At 52.2% G+C, this 13,822-nt stretch overlaps 29 non-coding genes across 29 annotated transcripts; 6 read left to right on the top strand and 23 right to left on the bottom strand.

The window, feature by feature from the left end:
* Positions 1-170: 170 nt before the first annotated feature.
* On the bottom strand, positions 171-242 carry Trnae-uuc. The gene has a single exon. It is a non-coding gene; the product is annotated as a tRNA-Glu (tRNA).
* A 308-nt stretch (positions 243-550) lies between these two features.
* Trnam-cau lies at positions 551-623 on the bottom strand. Its single transcript has one exon. It is a non-coding gene; the product is annotated as a tRNA-Met (tRNA).
* Positions 624-1,594: 971 nt separating this feature from the next.
* Trnag-ucc lies at positions 1,595-1,666 on the top strand. Its single transcript has one exon. It is a non-coding gene; the product is annotated as a tRNA-Gly (tRNA).
* A 275-nt stretch (positions 1,667-1,941) lies between these two features.
* Positions 1,942-2,023, bottom strand: Trnas-aga. Its single transcript has one exon. It is a non-coding gene; the product is annotated as a tRNA-Ser (tRNA).
* Positions 2,024-2,142: 119 nt separating this feature from the next.
* Trnak-uuu lies at positions 2,143-2,215 on the bottom strand. Its single transcript has one exon. It is a non-coding gene; the product is annotated as a tRNA-Lys (tRNA).
* A 296-nt stretch (positions 2,216-2,511) lies between these two features.
* On the bottom strand, positions 2,512-2,583 carry Trnae-uuc. Its single transcript has one exon. It is a non-coding gene; the product is annotated as a tRNA-Glu (tRNA).
* A 308-nt stretch (positions 2,584-2,891) lies between these two features.
* Positions 2,892-2,964, bottom strand: Trnam-cau. Its single transcript has one exon. It is a non-coding gene; the product is annotated as a tRNA-Met (tRNA).
* A 970-nt stretch (positions 2,965-3,934) lies between these two features.
* On the top strand, positions 3,935-4,006 carry Trnag-ucc. The gene has a single exon. It is a non-coding gene; the product is annotated as a tRNA-Gly (tRNA).
* A 275-nt stretch (positions 4,007-4,281) lies between these two features.
* Positions 4,282-4,363, bottom strand: Trnas-aga. The gene has a single exon. It is a non-coding gene; the product is annotated as a tRNA-Ser (tRNA).
* Positions 4,364-4,502: 139 nt separating this feature from the next.
* Positions 4,503-4,575, bottom strand: Trnak-uuu. Its single transcript has one exon. It is a non-coding gene; the product is annotated as a tRNA-Lys (tRNA).
* Positions 4,576-4,871: 296 nt separating this feature from the next.
* On the bottom strand, positions 4,872-4,943 carry Trnae-uuc. Its single transcript has one exon. It is a non-coding gene; the product is annotated as a tRNA-Glu (tRNA).
* A 308-nt stretch (positions 4,944-5,251) lies between these two features.
* Trnam-cau lies at positions 5,252-5,324 on the bottom strand. Its single transcript has one exon. It is a non-coding gene; the product is annotated as a tRNA-Met (tRNA).
* Positions 5,325-6,296: 972 nt separating this feature from the next.
* Positions 6,297-6,368, top strand: Trnag-ucc. The gene has a single exon. It is a non-coding gene; the product is annotated as a tRNA-Gly (tRNA).
* Positions 6,369-6,643: 275 nt separating this feature from the next.
* Positions 6,644-6,725, bottom strand: Trnas-aga. The gene has a single exon. It is a non-coding gene; the product is annotated as a tRNA-Ser (tRNA).
* Positions 6,726-6,864: 139 nt separating this feature from the next.
* On the bottom strand, positions 6,865-6,937 carry Trnak-uuu. Its single transcript has one exon. It is a non-coding gene; the product is annotated as a tRNA-Lys (tRNA).
* A 296-nt stretch (positions 6,938-7,233) lies between these two features.
* On the bottom strand, positions 7,234-7,305 carry Trnae-uuc. Its single transcript has one exon. It is a non-coding gene; the product is annotated as a tRNA-Glu (tRNA).
* A 308-nt stretch (positions 7,306-7,613) lies between these two features.
* On the bottom strand, positions 7,614-7,686 carry Trnam-cau. The gene has a single exon. It is a non-coding gene; the product is annotated as a tRNA-Met (tRNA).
* Positions 7,687-8,658: 972 nt separating this feature from the next.
* Positions 8,659-8,730, top strand: Trnag-ucc. Its single transcript has one exon. It is a non-coding gene; the product is annotated as a tRNA-Gly (tRNA).
* Positions 8,731-9,005: 275 nt separating this feature from the next.
* Trnas-aga lies at positions 9,006-9,087 on the bottom strand. The gene has a single exon. It is a non-coding gene; the product is annotated as a tRNA-Ser (tRNA).
* A 139-nt stretch (positions 9,088-9,226) lies between these two features.
* On the bottom strand, positions 9,227-9,299 carry Trnak-uuu. Its single transcript has one exon. It is a non-coding gene; the product is annotated as a tRNA-Lys (tRNA).
* Positions 9,300-9,595: 296 nt separating this feature from the next.
* Trnae-uuc lies at positions 9,596-9,667 on the bottom strand. Its single transcript has one exon. It is a non-coding gene; the product is annotated as a tRNA-Glu (tRNA).
* A 308-nt stretch (positions 9,668-9,975) lies between these two features.
* On the bottom strand, positions 9,976-10,048 carry Trnam-cau. The gene has a single exon. It is a non-coding gene; the product is annotated as a tRNA-Met (tRNA).
* Positions 10,049-11,019: 971 nt separating this feature from the next.
* Trnag-ucc lies at positions 11,020-11,091 on the top strand. The gene has a single exon. It is a non-coding gene; the product is annotated as a tRNA-Gly (tRNA).
* A 275-nt stretch (positions 11,092-11,366) lies between these two features.
* Trnas-aga lies at positions 11,367-11,448 on the bottom strand. Its single transcript has one exon. It is a non-coding gene; the product is annotated as a tRNA-Ser (tRNA).
* A 119-nt stretch (positions 11,449-11,567) lies between these two features.
* Trnak-uuu lies at positions 11,568-11,640 on the bottom strand. The gene has a single exon. It is a non-coding gene; the product is annotated as a tRNA-Lys (tRNA).
* A 296-nt stretch (positions 11,641-11,936) lies between these two features.
* Trnae-uuc lies at positions 11,937-12,008 on the bottom strand. Its single transcript has one exon. It is a non-coding gene; the product is annotated as a tRNA-Glu (tRNA).
* Positions 12,009-12,316: 308 nt separating this feature from the next.
* Trnam-cau lies at positions 12,317-12,389 on the bottom strand. Its single transcript has one exon. It is a non-coding gene; the product is annotated as a tRNA-Met (tRNA).
* A 969-nt stretch (positions 12,390-13,358) lies between these two features.
* On the top strand, positions 13,359-13,430 carry Trnag-ucc. Its single transcript has one exon. It is a non-coding gene; the product is annotated as a tRNA-Gly (tRNA).
* Positions 13,431-13,705: 275 nt separating this feature from the next.
* Positions 13,706-13,787, bottom strand: Trnas-aga. Its single transcript has one exon. It is a non-coding gene; the product is annotated as a tRNA-Ser (tRNA).
* Between the last annotated feature and the right edge of the window lie 35 nt (positions 13,788-13,822).

Raw genomic sequence — 13,822 nt, 5'->3', positions numbered from 1 at the left:
TAGCAGCCCAACAACGGACCAGTGCCTCTTCTCCCTTTATTCCGGTGCCGACAGTAATTGCATCATGTGCCTGTTTTCCCCGATTACGTTCGGTCGAAGCTTCGGAAGGTGGGCGACAAACGACAGTTCGAAGGCCAAAACATGGAGCGTTGTGTGCGCAAAAACTTCCGTTCCGGTACCGGGAATCGAACCCGGGCCTCCTGGGTGAAAGCCAGGTATCCTAGCCACTAGACCACACCGGATTTGCTTGATAAGCGTCAGCTTTTCTCCGTCTCCTCTCGTATTTCGTGCTGAATCTGGACTCAGTGCAGTTCTCCGTTTGCGAGCATATTTGCGCCTACAGACTGGCATGGCGCACAGCCCGAAATTGACTATTCATTATTTTACTCCTAACAAGGGAAGAGAAAGATCAAAGTTGTACGTTGTCATAATTGGAAATAAACGTATTGACGCTGAGGCGTAGACTCCTTATGGATAACGAACGACAATTAAGTTCGTTCCCTAGCAACAGCAACGCCGTTAATTCAGCCATGATGTACAGCAAATTAAATGCCCTGGGTGAGGATCGAACTCACGACCTTAAGATTATGAGAATTACGCGCTACCTACTGCGCTACCGAGGCACGTTGCAAGTAACGTTACAGAAAACTTGGTAAGTCTCTCATATTAGAGATAGACAGTTCGCGCTTTCTCAAGAATCTGTTGTGTTGCTACACGTGCTTTCCCTACTTGCTAGATTAAACTGCTGCCGCAGCTTTTTCAACGGAACGCAGCACTGCCCGAGGTTACAGTACATCGCCCTTGCGGCACCTGAACACAGCGGCCTGTTGGGACAGGCCGACGTCAGAGTTCAGAAATAGCATGCGACCGTTCAAGTACGGTCTATTGCGTGCTGCGTGTATGGTTCCTCTCACAGCGAATCCTGCTATACATTCCTGAGGCTGACGCAGCTCAGGCGAGGAATCGGCGCGGCAGCATTATAGCGAGAACAGCAGAACGATGCACCGGCCGGGAATCGAACCCGGGCCGTCCGCATGCTAAGCGAGCATTCACCAATTTTTTTTTTTTTTTCTTCTCATTTCTTTCGTTGCATTTGTTGGGGGCGGACGTCCGATGGCGCCCGTTCAAGTTCATCGTTGACTCGGTCTTTTATTACAGAGGGCAGATAACTCTCAGACCGAACACGCTGAGCTATCGTGCCGGCAAGCCTTAAGATTATGAGACTTACGCGCTGCCTACTGCACTACTGAGGCACATGCCATTGAACCAGCGATGCTCGTCGAGCTGCCCGAGCACTTTTCTGCAGGGGAAAGTGGGATTGCCACCCAGCGACGTCGGATACAACCGAAAAAACTGCTACACACGCGGAGTGCTCCACTACACTGCCTTAAAACGAATGCTCATCTCTATCGTGTGAGTAACCTTGCGGCCGCGGCGACTAGTCTTGCCCAAAGACGCAGCGTGCGTGGAGGCGCTACCCGAATGCGTGTGGATGCACCCTCCTACCTCGAAAAGCGCCTGCAGCTACCATCACCGTGGGCCGCTGCTGGCGGGCAGGAAGGCGACACAGCGGGGCGTTGCGAGCAGCGGCTGTGCGGTGGTGGTGTAATGGTGAGCATAGTTGCCTTCCAAGCAGTTGATCCGGGTTCGATTCCCGGCCACCGCAAGTGGCGCTAGTTTTTTTCGTATGAGTATGTGAGCCGCGTGCTGTTAAATGAAGGTTTTTTTCGTCGTAGCTCCACGCAGACCATCCTGTAGTATGTCCCGACTTGTCCCGACTTTGCTCGGCTGACGCGAAAGCTGACGCTTGGAATTCGCCCTTATCAAAAGGACAGGCACTATAAACGGCTGTGAGAGGCGAGGTGTGGAGAGGTACCAAAACGACAGGCAATCTGCGAAATTTTCTGCTCGTTGTTCTTAAACAAAAAAAGAAAAATCCGACGCAGTCGGTAGGACTCGAACCTACGCTCCCAGAGGGAATCTGATTTCTAGTCAGACGCCTTAACCACTCGGCCACGACTGCTCGTAACCCAAGTTTCCCTGGGTCTGCGCAGAATGTTGACAGGAAACGAACTCCGTGCACTGATTACGGCAGGGCTACCATCGCTACGAGACGAGCCATTACGGAAACGTTAAAATCTTCGCCCGGACAGGGACTTGAACCCTGGACCCTTAGGTTAAAAGCCTAATGCTCTACCGACTGAGCTATCCGGGCTCACGCTCGTTGTGGATGGAGCGGCTGCAAGCAATGTAAATAACTGGAACGCGTGTGTAGGCGTACTACGGTAATTTCTGGCTTCTGGCGCAACTGGCGACTTCACCGACTTCCCACTGACGCTGGTAGCAGCCCAACAACGGACCAGTGCCTCTTCTCCCTTTATTCCGGTGCCGACAGTAATTGCATCATGTGCCTGTTTTCCCCGATTACGTTCGGTCGAAGCTTCGGAAGGTGGGCGACAAACGACAGTTCGAAGGCCAAAACATGGAGCGTTGTGTGCGCAAAAACTTCCGTTCCGGTACCGGGAATCGAACCCGGGCCTCCTGGGTGAAAGCCAGGTATCCTAGCCACTAGACCACACCGGATTTGCTCGATAAGCGTGAGCTTTTCTCCGTCTCCTCTCGTATTTCGTGCTGAATCTGGACTCAGTGCAGTTCTCCGTTTGCGAGCATATTTGCGCCTACAGACTGGCATGGCGCACAGCCCGAAATTGACTATTCATTATTTTACTCCTAACAAGGGAAGAGAAAGATCAAAGTTGTACGTTGTCATAATTGGAAATAAACGTATTGACGCTGAGGCGTAGACTCCTTATGGATAACGAACGACAATTAAGTTCGTTCCCTAGCAACAGCAACGCCGTTAATTCAGCCATGATGTACAGCAAATTAAATGCCCTGGGTGAGGATCGAACTCACGACCTTAAGATTATGAGACTTACGCGCTACCTACTGCGCTACCGAGGCACGTTGCAAGTAACGTTACAGAAAACTTGGTAAGTCTCTCATATTAGAGATAGACAGTTCGCGCTTTCTCAAGAATCTGTTGTGTTGCTACACGTGCTTTCCCTACTTGCTAGATTAAACTGCTGCCGCAGCTTTTTCAACGGAACGCAGCACTGCCCGAGGTTACAGTACATCGCCCTTGCGGCACCTGAACACAGCGGCCTGTTGGGACAGGCCGACGTCAGAGTTCAGAAATAGCATGCGACCGTTCAAGTACGGTCTATTGCGTGCTGCGTGTACGGTTCCTCTCACAGCGAATCCTGCTATACATTCCTGAGGCTGACGCAGCTCAGGCGAGGAATCGGCGCGGCAGCATTATAGCGAGAACAGCAGAACGATGCACCGGCCGGGAATCGAACCCGGGCCGTCCGCATGCTAAGCGAGCATTCACCAATTTTTTTTTTTTTTCTTCTCATTTCTTTCGTTGCATTTGTTGGGGGCGGACGTCCGATGGCGCCCGTTCAAGTTCATCGTTGACTCGGTCTTTTATTACAGAGGGCAGATAACTCTCAGACCGAACACGCTGAGCTATCGTGCCGGCAAGCCTTAAGATTATGAGACTTACGCGCTGCCTACTGCACTACTGAGGCACATGCCATTGAACCAGCGATGCTCGTCGAGCTGCCCGAGCACTTTTCTGCAGGGGAAAGTGGGATTGCCACCCAGCGACGTCGGATACAACCGAAAAAACTGCTACACACGCGGAGTGCTCCACTACACTGCCTTAAAACGAATGCTCATCTCTATCGTGTGAGTAACCTTGCGGCCGCGGCGACTAGTCTTGCCCAAAGACGCAGCGTGCGTGGAGGCGCTACCCGAATGCGTGTGGATGCACCCTCCTACCTCGAAAAGCGCCTGCAGCTACCATCACCGTGGGCCGCTGCTGGCGGGCAGGAAGGCGACACAGCGGGGCGTTGCGAGCAGCGGCTGTGCGGTGGTGGTGTAATGGTGAGCATAGTTGCCTTCCAAGCAGTTGATCCGGGTTCGATTCCCGGCCACCGCAAGTGGCGCTAGTTTTTTTCGTATGAGTATGTGAGCCGCGTGCTGTTAAATGAAGGTTTTTTTCGTCGTAGCTCCACGCAGACCATCCTGTAGTATGTCCCGACTTGTCCCGACTTTGCTCGGCTGACGCGAAAGCTGACGCTTGGAATTCGCCCTTATCAAAAGGACAGGCACTATAAACGGCTGTGAGAGGCGAGGTGTGGAGAGGTACCAAAACGACAGGCAATCTGCGAAATTTTCTGCTCGTTGTTCTTAAACAAAAAAAGAAAAATCCGACGCAGTCGGTAGGACTCGAACCTACGCTCCCAGAGGGAATCTGATTTCTAGTCAGACGCCTTAACCACTCGGCCACGACTGCTCGTAACCCAAGTTTCCCTGGAATCGTGAAAAATCCAACCGGTCTGCGCAGAATGTTGACAGGAAACGAACTCCGTGCACTGATTACGGCAGGGCTACCATCGCTACGAGACGAGCCATTACGGAAACGTTAAAATCTTCGCCCGGACAGGGACTTGAACCCTGGACCCTTAGGTTAAAAGCCTAATGCTCTACCGACTGAGCTATCCGGGCTCACGCTCGTTGTGGATGGAGCGGCTGCAAGCAATGTAAATAACTGGAACGCGTGTGTAGGCGTACTACGGTAATTTCTGGCTTCTGGCGCAACTGGCGACTTCACCGACTTCCCACTGACGCTGGTAGCAGCCCAACAACGGACCAGTGCCTCTTCTCCCTTTATTCCGGTGCCGACAGTAATTGCATCATGTGCCTGTTTTCCCCGATTACGTTCGGTCGAAGCTTCGGAAGGTGGGCGACAAACGACAGTTCGAAGGCCAAAACATGGAGCGTTGTGTGCGCAAAAACTTCCGTTCCGGTACCGGGAATCGAACCCGGGCCTCCTGGGTGAAAGCCAGGTATCCTAGCCACTAGACCACACCGGATTTGCTCGATAAGCGTGAGCTTTTCTCCGTCTCCTCTCGTATTTCGTGCTGAATCTGGACTCAGTGCAGTTCTCCGTTTGCGAGCATATTTGCGCCTACAGACTGGCATGGCGCACAGCCCGAAATTGACTATTCATTATTTTACTCCAAACAAGGGAAGAGAAAGATCAAAGTTGTACGTTGTCATAATTGGAAATAAACGTATTGACGCTGAGGCGTAGACTCCTTATGGATAACGAATTACAATTAAGTTCGTTCCCTAGCAACAGCAACGCCGTTAATTCAGTCATGATGTACAGCAAATTAAATGCCCTGGGTGAGGATCGAACTCACGACCTTAAGATTATGAGACTTACGCGCTACCTACTGCGCTACCGAGGCACGTTGCAAGTAACGTTACAGAAAACTTGGTAAGTCTCTCATATTAGAGATAGACAGTTCGCGCTTTCTCAAGAATCTGTTGTGTTGCTACACGTGCTTTCCCTACTTGCTAGATTAAACTGCTGCCGCAGCTTTTTCAACGGAACGCAGCACTGCCCGAGGTTACAGTACATCGCCCTTGCGGCACCTGAACACAGCGGCCTGTTGGGACAGGCCGACGTCAGAGTTCAGAAATAGCATGCGACCGTTCAAGTACGGTCTATTGCGTGCTGCGTGTATGGTTCCTCTCACAGCGAATCCTGCTATACATTCCTGAGGCTGACGCAGCTCAGGCGAGGAATCGGCGCGGCAGCATTATAGCGAGAACAGCAGAACGATGCACCGGCCGGGAATCGAACCCGGGCCGTCCGCATGCTAAGCGAGCATTCACCAATTTTTTTTTTTTTTTTCTTCTCATTTCTTTCGTTGCATTTGTTGGGGGCGGACGTCCGATGGCGCCCGTTCAAGTTCATCGTTGACTCGGTCTTTTATTACAGAGGGCAGATAACTCTCAGACCGAACACGCTGAGCTATCGTGCCAGCAAGCCTTAAGATTATGAGACTTACGCGCTGCCTACTGCACTACTGAGGCACATGCCATTGAACCAGCGATGCTCGTCGAGCTGCCCGAGCACTTTTCTGCAGGGGAAAGTGGGATTGCCACCCAGCGACGTCGGATACAACCGAAAAAACTGCTACACACGCGGAGTGCTCCACTACACTGCCTTAAAACGAATGCTCATCTCTATCGTGTGAGTAACCTTGCGGCCGCGGCGACTAGTCTTGCCCAAAGACGCAGCGTGCGTGGAGGCGCTACCCGAATGCGTGTGGATGCGCCCTCCTACCTCGAAAAGCGCCTGCAGCTACTATCACCGTGGGCCGCTGCTGGCGGGCAGGAAGGCGACACAGCGGGGCGTTGCGAGCAGCGGCTGTGCGGTGGTGGTGTAATGGTGAGCATAGTTGCCTTCCAAGCAGTTGATCCGGGTTCGATTCCCGGCCACCGCAAGTGGCGCTAGTTTTTTTCGTATGAGTATGTGAGCCGCGTGCTGTTAAATGAAGGTTTTTTTCGTCGTAGCTCCACGCAGACCATCCTGTAGTATGTCCCGACTTGTCCCGACTTTGCTCGGCTGACGCGAAAGCTGACGCTTGGAATTCGCCCTTATCAAAAGGACAGGCACTATAAACGGCTGTGAGAGGCGAGGTGTGGAGAGGTACCAAAACGACAGGCAATCTGCGAAATTTTCTGCTCGTTGTTCTTAAACAAAAAAAGAAAAATCCGACGCAGTCGGTAGGACTCGAACCTACGCTCCCAGAGGGAATCTGATTTCTAGTCAGACGCCTTAACCACTCGGCCACGACTGCTCGTAACCCAAGTTTCCCTGGAATCGTGAAAAATCCAACCGGTCTGCGCAGAATGTTGACAGGAAACGAACTCCGTGCACTGATTACGGCAGGGCTACCATCGCTACGAGACGAGCCATTACGGAAACGTTAAAATCTTCGCCCGGACAGGGACTTGAACCCTGGACCCTTAGGTTAAAAGCCTAATGCTCTACCGACTGAGCTATCCGGGCTCACGCTCGTTGTGGATGGAGCGGCTGCAAGCAATGTAAATAACTGGAACGCGTGTGTAGGCGTACTACGGTAATTTCTGGCTTCTGGCGCAACTGGCGACTTCACCGACTTCCCACTGACGCTGGTAGCAGCCCAACAACGGACCAGTGCCTCTTCTCCCTTTATTCCGGTGCCGACAGTAATTGCATCATGTGCCTGTTTTCCCCGATTACGTTCGGTCGAAGCTTCGGAAGGTGGGCGACAAACGACAGTTCGAAGGCCAAAACATGGAGCGTTGTGTGCGCAAAAACTTCCGTTCCGGTACCGGGAATCGAACCCGGGCCTCCTGGGTGAAAGCCAGGTATCCTAGCCACTAGACCACACCGGATTTGCTCGATAAGCGTGAGCTTTTCTCCGTCTCCTCTCGTATTTCGTGCTGAATCTGGACTCAGTGCAGTTCTCCGTTTGCGAGCATATTTGCGCCTACAGACTGGCATGGCGCACAGCCCGAAATTGACTATTCATTATTTTACTCCAAACAAGGGAAGAGAAAGATCAAAGTTGTACGTTGTCATAATTGGAAATAAACGTATTGACGCTGAGGCGTAGACTCCTTATGGATAACGAATTACAATTAAGTTCGTTCCCTAGCAACAGCAACGCCGTTAATTCAGTCATGATGTACAGCAAATTAAATGCCCTGGGTGAGGATCGAACTCACGACCTTAAGATTATGAGACTTACGCGCTACCTACTGCGCTACCGAGGCACGTTGCAAGTAACGTTACAGAAAACTTGGTAAGTCTCTCATATTAGAGATAGACAGTTCGCGCTTTCTCAAGAATCTGTTGTGTTGCTACACGTGCTTTCCCTACTTGCTAGATTAAACTGCTGCCGCAGCTTTTTCAACGGAACGCAGCACTGCCCGAGGTTACAGTACATCGCCCTTGCGGCACCTGAACACAGCGGCCTGTTGGGACAGGCCGACGTCAGAGTTCAGAAATAGCATGCGACCGTTCAAGTACGGTCTATTGCGTGCTGCGTGTATGGTTCCTCTCACAGCGAATCCTGCTATACATTCCTGAGGCTGACGCAGCTCAGGCGAGGAATCGGCGCGGCAGCATTATAGCGAGAACAGCAGAACGATGCACCGGCCGGGAATCGAACCCGGGCCGTCCGCATGCTAAGCGAGCATTCACCAATTTTTTTTTTTTTTTTCTTCTCATTTCTTTCGTTGCATTTGTTGGGGGCGGACGTCCGATGGCGCCCGTTCAAGTTCATCGTTGACTCGGTCTTTTATTACAGAGGGCAGATAACTCTCAGACCGAACACGCTGAGCTATCGTGCCGGCAAGCCTTAAGATTATGAGACTTACGCGCTGCCTACTGCACTACTGAGGCACATGCCATTGAACCAGCGATGCTCGTCGAGCTGCCCGAGCACTTTTCTGCAGGGGAAAGTGGGATTGCCACCCAGCGACGTCGGATACAACCGAAAAAACTGCTACACACGCGGAGTGCTCCACTACACTGCCTTAAAACGAATGCTCATCTCTATCGTGTGAGTAACCTTGCGGCCGCGGCGACTAGTCTTGCCCAAAGACGCAGCGTGCGTGGAGGCGCTACCCGAATGCGTGTGGATGCACCCTCCTACCTCGAAAAGCGCCTGCAGCTACCATCACCGTGGGCCGCTGCTGGCGGGCAGGAAGGCGACACAGCGGGGCGTTGCGAGCAGCGGCTGTGCGGTGGTGGTGTAATGGTGAGCATAGTTGCCTTCCAAGCAGTTGATCCGGGTTCGATTCCCGGCCACCGCAAGTGGCGCTAGTTTTTTTCGTATGAGTATGTGAGCCGCGTGCTGTTAAATGAAGGTTTTTTTCGTCGTAGCTCCACGCAGACCATCCTGTAGTATGTCCCGACTTGTCCCGACTTTGCTCGGCTGACGCGAAAGCTGACGCTTGGAATTCGCCCTTATCAAAAGGACAGGCACTATAAACGGCTGTGAGAGGCGAGGTGTGGAGAGGTACCAAAACGACAGGCAATCTGCGAAATTTTCTGCTCGTTGTTCTTAAACAAAAAAAGAAAAATCCGACGCAGTCGGTAGGACTCGAACCTACGCTCCCAGAGGGAATCTGATTTCTAGTCAGACGCCTTAACCACTCGGCCACGACTGCTCGTAACCCAAGTTTCCCTGGAATCGTGAAAAATCCAACCGGTCTGCGCAGAATGTTGACAGGAAACGAACTCCGTGCACTGATTACGGCAGGGCTACCATCGCTACGAGACGAGCCATTACGGAAACGTTAAAATCTTCGCCCGGACAGGGACTTGAACCCTGGACCCTTAGGTTAAAAGCCTAATGCTCTACCGACTGAGCTATCCGGGCTCACGCTCGTTGTGGATGGAGCGGCTGCAAGCAATGTAAATAACTGGAACGCGTGTGTAGGCGTACTACGGTAATTTCTGGCTTCTGGCGCAACTGGCGACTTCACCGACTTCCCACTGACGCTGGTAGCAGCCCAACAACGGACCAGTGCCTCTTCTCCCTTTATTCCGGTGCCGACAGTAATTGCATCATGTGCCTGTTTTCCCCGATTACGTTCGGTCGAAGCTTCGGAAGGTGGGCGACAAACGACAGTTCGAAGGCCAAAACATGGAGCGTTGTGTGCGCAAAAACTTCCGTTCCGGTACCGGGAATCGAACCCGGGCCTCCTGGGTGAAAGCCAGGTATCCTAGCCACTAGACCACACCGGAATTGCTCGATAAGCGTGAGCTTTTCTCCGTCTCCTCTCGTATTTCGTGCTGAATCTGGACTCAGTGCAGTTCTCCGTTTGCGAGCATATTTGCGCCTACAGACTGGCATGGCGCACAGCCCGAAATTGACTATTCATTATTTTACTCCAAACAAGGGAAGAGAAAGATCAAAGTTGTACGTTGTCATAATTGGAAATAAACGTATTGACGCTGAGGCGTAGACTCCTTATGGATAACGAATTACAATTAAGTTCGTTCCCTAGCAACAGCAACGCCGTTAATTCAGTCATGATGTACAGCAAATTAAATGCCCTGGGTGAGGATCGAACTCACGACCTTAAGATTATGAGACTTACGCGCTACCTACTGCGCTACCGAGGCACGTTGCAAGTAACGTTACAGAAAACTTGGTAAGTCTCTCATATTAGAGATAGACAGTTCGCGCTTTCTCAAGAATCTGTTGTGTTGCTACACGTGCTTTCCCTACTTGCTAGATTAAACTGCTGCCGCAGCTTTTTCAACGGAACGCAGCACTGCCCGAGGTTACAGTACATCGCCCTTGCGGCACCTGAACACAGCGGCCTGTTGGGACAGGCCGACGTCAGAGTTCAGAAATAGCATGCGACCGTTCAAGTACGGTCTATTGCGTGCTGCGTGTATGGTTCCTCTCACAGCGAATCCTGCTATACATTCCTGAGGCTGACGCAGCTCAGGCGAGGAATCGGCGCGGCAGCATTATAGCGAGAACAGCAGAACGATGCACCGGCCGGGAATCGAACCCGGGCCGTCCGCATGCTAAGCGAGCATTCACCAATTTTTTTTTTTTTTTCTTCTCATTTCTTTCGTTGCATTTGTTGGGGGCGGACGTCCGATGGCGCCCGTTCAAGTTCATCGTTGACTCGGTCTTTTATTACAGAGGGCAGATAACTCTCAGACCGAACACGCTGAGCTATCGTGCCGGCAAGCCTTAAGATTATGAGACTTACGCGCTGCCTACTGCACTACTGAGGCACATGCCATTGAACCAGCGATGCTCGTCGAGCTGCCCGAGCACTTTTCTGCAGGGGAAAGTGGGATTGCCACCCAGCGACGTCGGATACAACCGAAAAAACTGCTACACACGCGGAGTGCTCCACTACACTGCCTTAAAACGAATGCTCATCTCTATCGTGTGAGTAACCTTGCGGCCGCGGCGACTAGTCTTGCCCAAAGACGCAGCGTGCGTGGAGGCGCTACCCGAATGCGTGTGGATGCGCCCTCCTACCTCGAAAAGCGCCTGCAGCTACTATCACCGTGGGCCGCTGCTGGCGGGCAGGAAGGCGACACAGCGGGGCGTTGCGAGCAGCGGCTGTGCGGTGGTGGTGTAATGGTGAGCATAGTTGCCTTCCAAGCAGTTGATCCGGGTTCGATTCCCGGCCACCGCAAGTGGCGCTAGTTTTTTTCGTATGAGTATGTGAGCCGCGTGCTGTTAAATGAAGGTTTTTTTCGTCGTAGCTCCACGCAGACCATCCTGTAGTATGTCCCGACTTGTCCCGACTTTGCTCGGCTGACGCGAAAGCTGACGCTTGGAATTCGCCCTTATCAAAAGGACAGGCACTATAAACGGCTGTGAGAGGCGAGGTGTGGAGAGGTACCAAAACGACAGGCAATCTGCGAAATTTTCTGCTCGTTGTTCTTAAACAAAAAAAGAAAAATCCGACGCAGTCGGTAGGACTCGAACCTACGCTCCCAGAGGGAATCTGATTTCTAGTCAGACGCCTTAACCACTCGGCCACGACTGCTCGTAACCCAAGTTTCCCTGGGTCTGCGCAGAATGTTGACAGGAAACGAACTCCGTGCACTGATTACGGCAGGGCTACCATCGCTACGAGACGAGCCATTACGGAAACGTTAAAATCTTCGCCCGGACAGGGACTTGAACCCTGGACCCTTAGGTTAAAAGCCTAATGCTCTACCGACTGAGCTATCCGGGCTCACGCTCGTTGTGGATGGAGCGGCTGCAAGCAATGTAAATAACTGGAACGCGTGTGTAGGCGTACTACGGTAATTTCTGGCTTCTGGCGCAACTGGCGACTTCACCGACTTCCCACTGACGCTGGTAGCAGCCCAACAACGGACCAGTGCCTCTTCTCCCTTTATTCCGGTGCCGACAGTAATTGCATCATGTGCCTGTTTTCCCCGATTACGTTCGGTCGAAGCTTCGGAAGGTGGGCGACAAACGACAGTTCGAAGGCCAAAACATGGAGCGTTGTGTGCGCAAAAACTTCCGTTCCGGTACCGGGAATCGAACCCGGGCCTCCTGGGTGAAAGCCAGGTATCCTAGCCACTAGACCACACCGGATTTGCTCGATAAGCGTGAGCTTTTCTCCGTCTCCTCTCGTATTTCGTGCTGAATCTGGACTCAGTGCAGTTCTCCGTTTGCGAGCATATTTGCGCCTACAGACTGGCATGGCGCACAGCCCGAAATTGACTATTCATTATTTTACTCCTAACAAGGGAAGAGAAAGATCAAAGTTGTACGTTGTCATAATTGGAAATAAACGTATTGACGCTGAGGCGTAGACTCCTTATGGATAACGAACGACAATTAAGTTCGTTCCCTAGCAACAGCAACGCCGTTAATTCAGCCATGATGTACAGCAAATTAAATGCCCTGGGTGAGGATCGAACTCACGACCTTAAGATTATGAGACTTACGCGCTACCTACTGCGCTACCGAGGCACGTTGCAAGTAACGTTACAGAAAACTTGGTAAGTCTCTCATATTAGAGATAGACAGTTCGCGCTTTCTCAAGAATCTGTTGTGTTGCTACACGTGCTTTCCCTACTTGCTAGATTAAACTGCTGCCGCAGCTTTTTCAACGGAACGCAGCACTGCCCGAGGTTACAGTACATCGCCCTTGCGGCACCTGAACACAGCGGCCTGTTGGGACAGGCCGACGTCAGAGTTCAGAAATAGCATGCGACCGTTCAAGTACGGTCTATTGCGTGCTGCGTGTACGGTTCCTCTCACAGCGAATCCTGCTATACATTCCTGAGGCTGACGCAGCTCAGGCGAGGAATCGGCGCGGCAGCATTATAGCGAGAACAGCAGAACGATGCACCGGCCGGGAATCGAACCCGGGCCGTCCGCATGCTAAGCGAGCATTCACCAATTTTTTTTTTTTTCTTCTCATTTCTTTCGTTGCATTTGTTGGGGGCGGACGTCCGATGGCGCCCGTTCAAGTTCATCGTTGACTCGGTCTTTTATTACAGAGGGCAGATAACTCTCAGACCGAACACGCTGAGCTATCGTGCCGGCAAGCCTTAAGATTATGAGACTTACGCGCTGCCTACTGCACTACTGAGGCACATGCCATTGAACCAGCGATGCTCGTCGAGCTGCCCGAGCACTTTTCTGCAGGGGAAAGTGGGATTGCCACCCAGCGACGTCGGATACAACCGAAAAAACTGCTACACACGCGGAGTGCTCCACTACACTGCCTTAAAACGAATGCTCATCTCTATCGTGTGAGTAACCTTGCGGCCGCGGCGACTAGTCTTGCCCAAAGACGCAGCGTGCGTGGAGGCGCTACCCGAATGCGTGTGGATGCACCCTCCTACCTCGAAAAGCGCCTGCAGCTACCATCACCGTGGGCCGCTGCTGGCGGGCAGGAAGGCGACACAGCGGGGCGTTGCGAGCAGCGGCTGTGCGGTGGTGGTGTAATGGTGAGCATAGTTGCCTTCCAAGCAGTTGATCCGGGTTCGATTCCCGGCCACCGCAAGTGGCGCTAGTTTTTTTCGTATGAGTATGTGAGCCGCGTGCTGTTAAATGAAGGTTTTTTTCGTCGTAGCTCCACGCAGACCATCCTGTAGTATGTCCCGACTTGTCCCGACTTTGCTCGGCTGACGCGAAAGCTGACGCTTGGAATTCGCCCTTATCAAAAGGACAGGCACTATAAACGGCTGTGAGAGGCGAGGTGTGGAGAGGTACCAAAACGACAGGCAATCTGCGAAATTTTCTGCTCGTTGTTCTTAAACAAAAAAAGAAAAATCCGACGCAGTCGGTAGGACTCGAACCTACGCTCCCAGAGGGAATCTGATTTCTAGTCAGACGCCTTAACCACTCGGCCACGACTGCTCGTAACCCAAGTTTCCCTGGGTCTGCGCAGAATG

The sequence above is a fragment of the Schistocerca piceifrons genome, unplaced genomic scaffold (genome assembly GCF_021461385.2).
Source record: "Schistocerca piceifrons isolate TAMUIC-IGC-003096 unplaced genomic scaffold, iqSchPice1.1 HiC_scaffold_444, whole genome shotgun sequence".
Taxonomy (NCBI): domain Eukaryota; kingdom Metazoa; phylum Arthropoda; class Insecta; order Orthoptera; family Acrididae; genus Schistocerca; species Schistocerca piceifrons.
The sequence above is the reverse complement of the archived record's forward strand: the minus strand, read 5'-3'. Positions and strand labels throughout refer to the sequence as shown.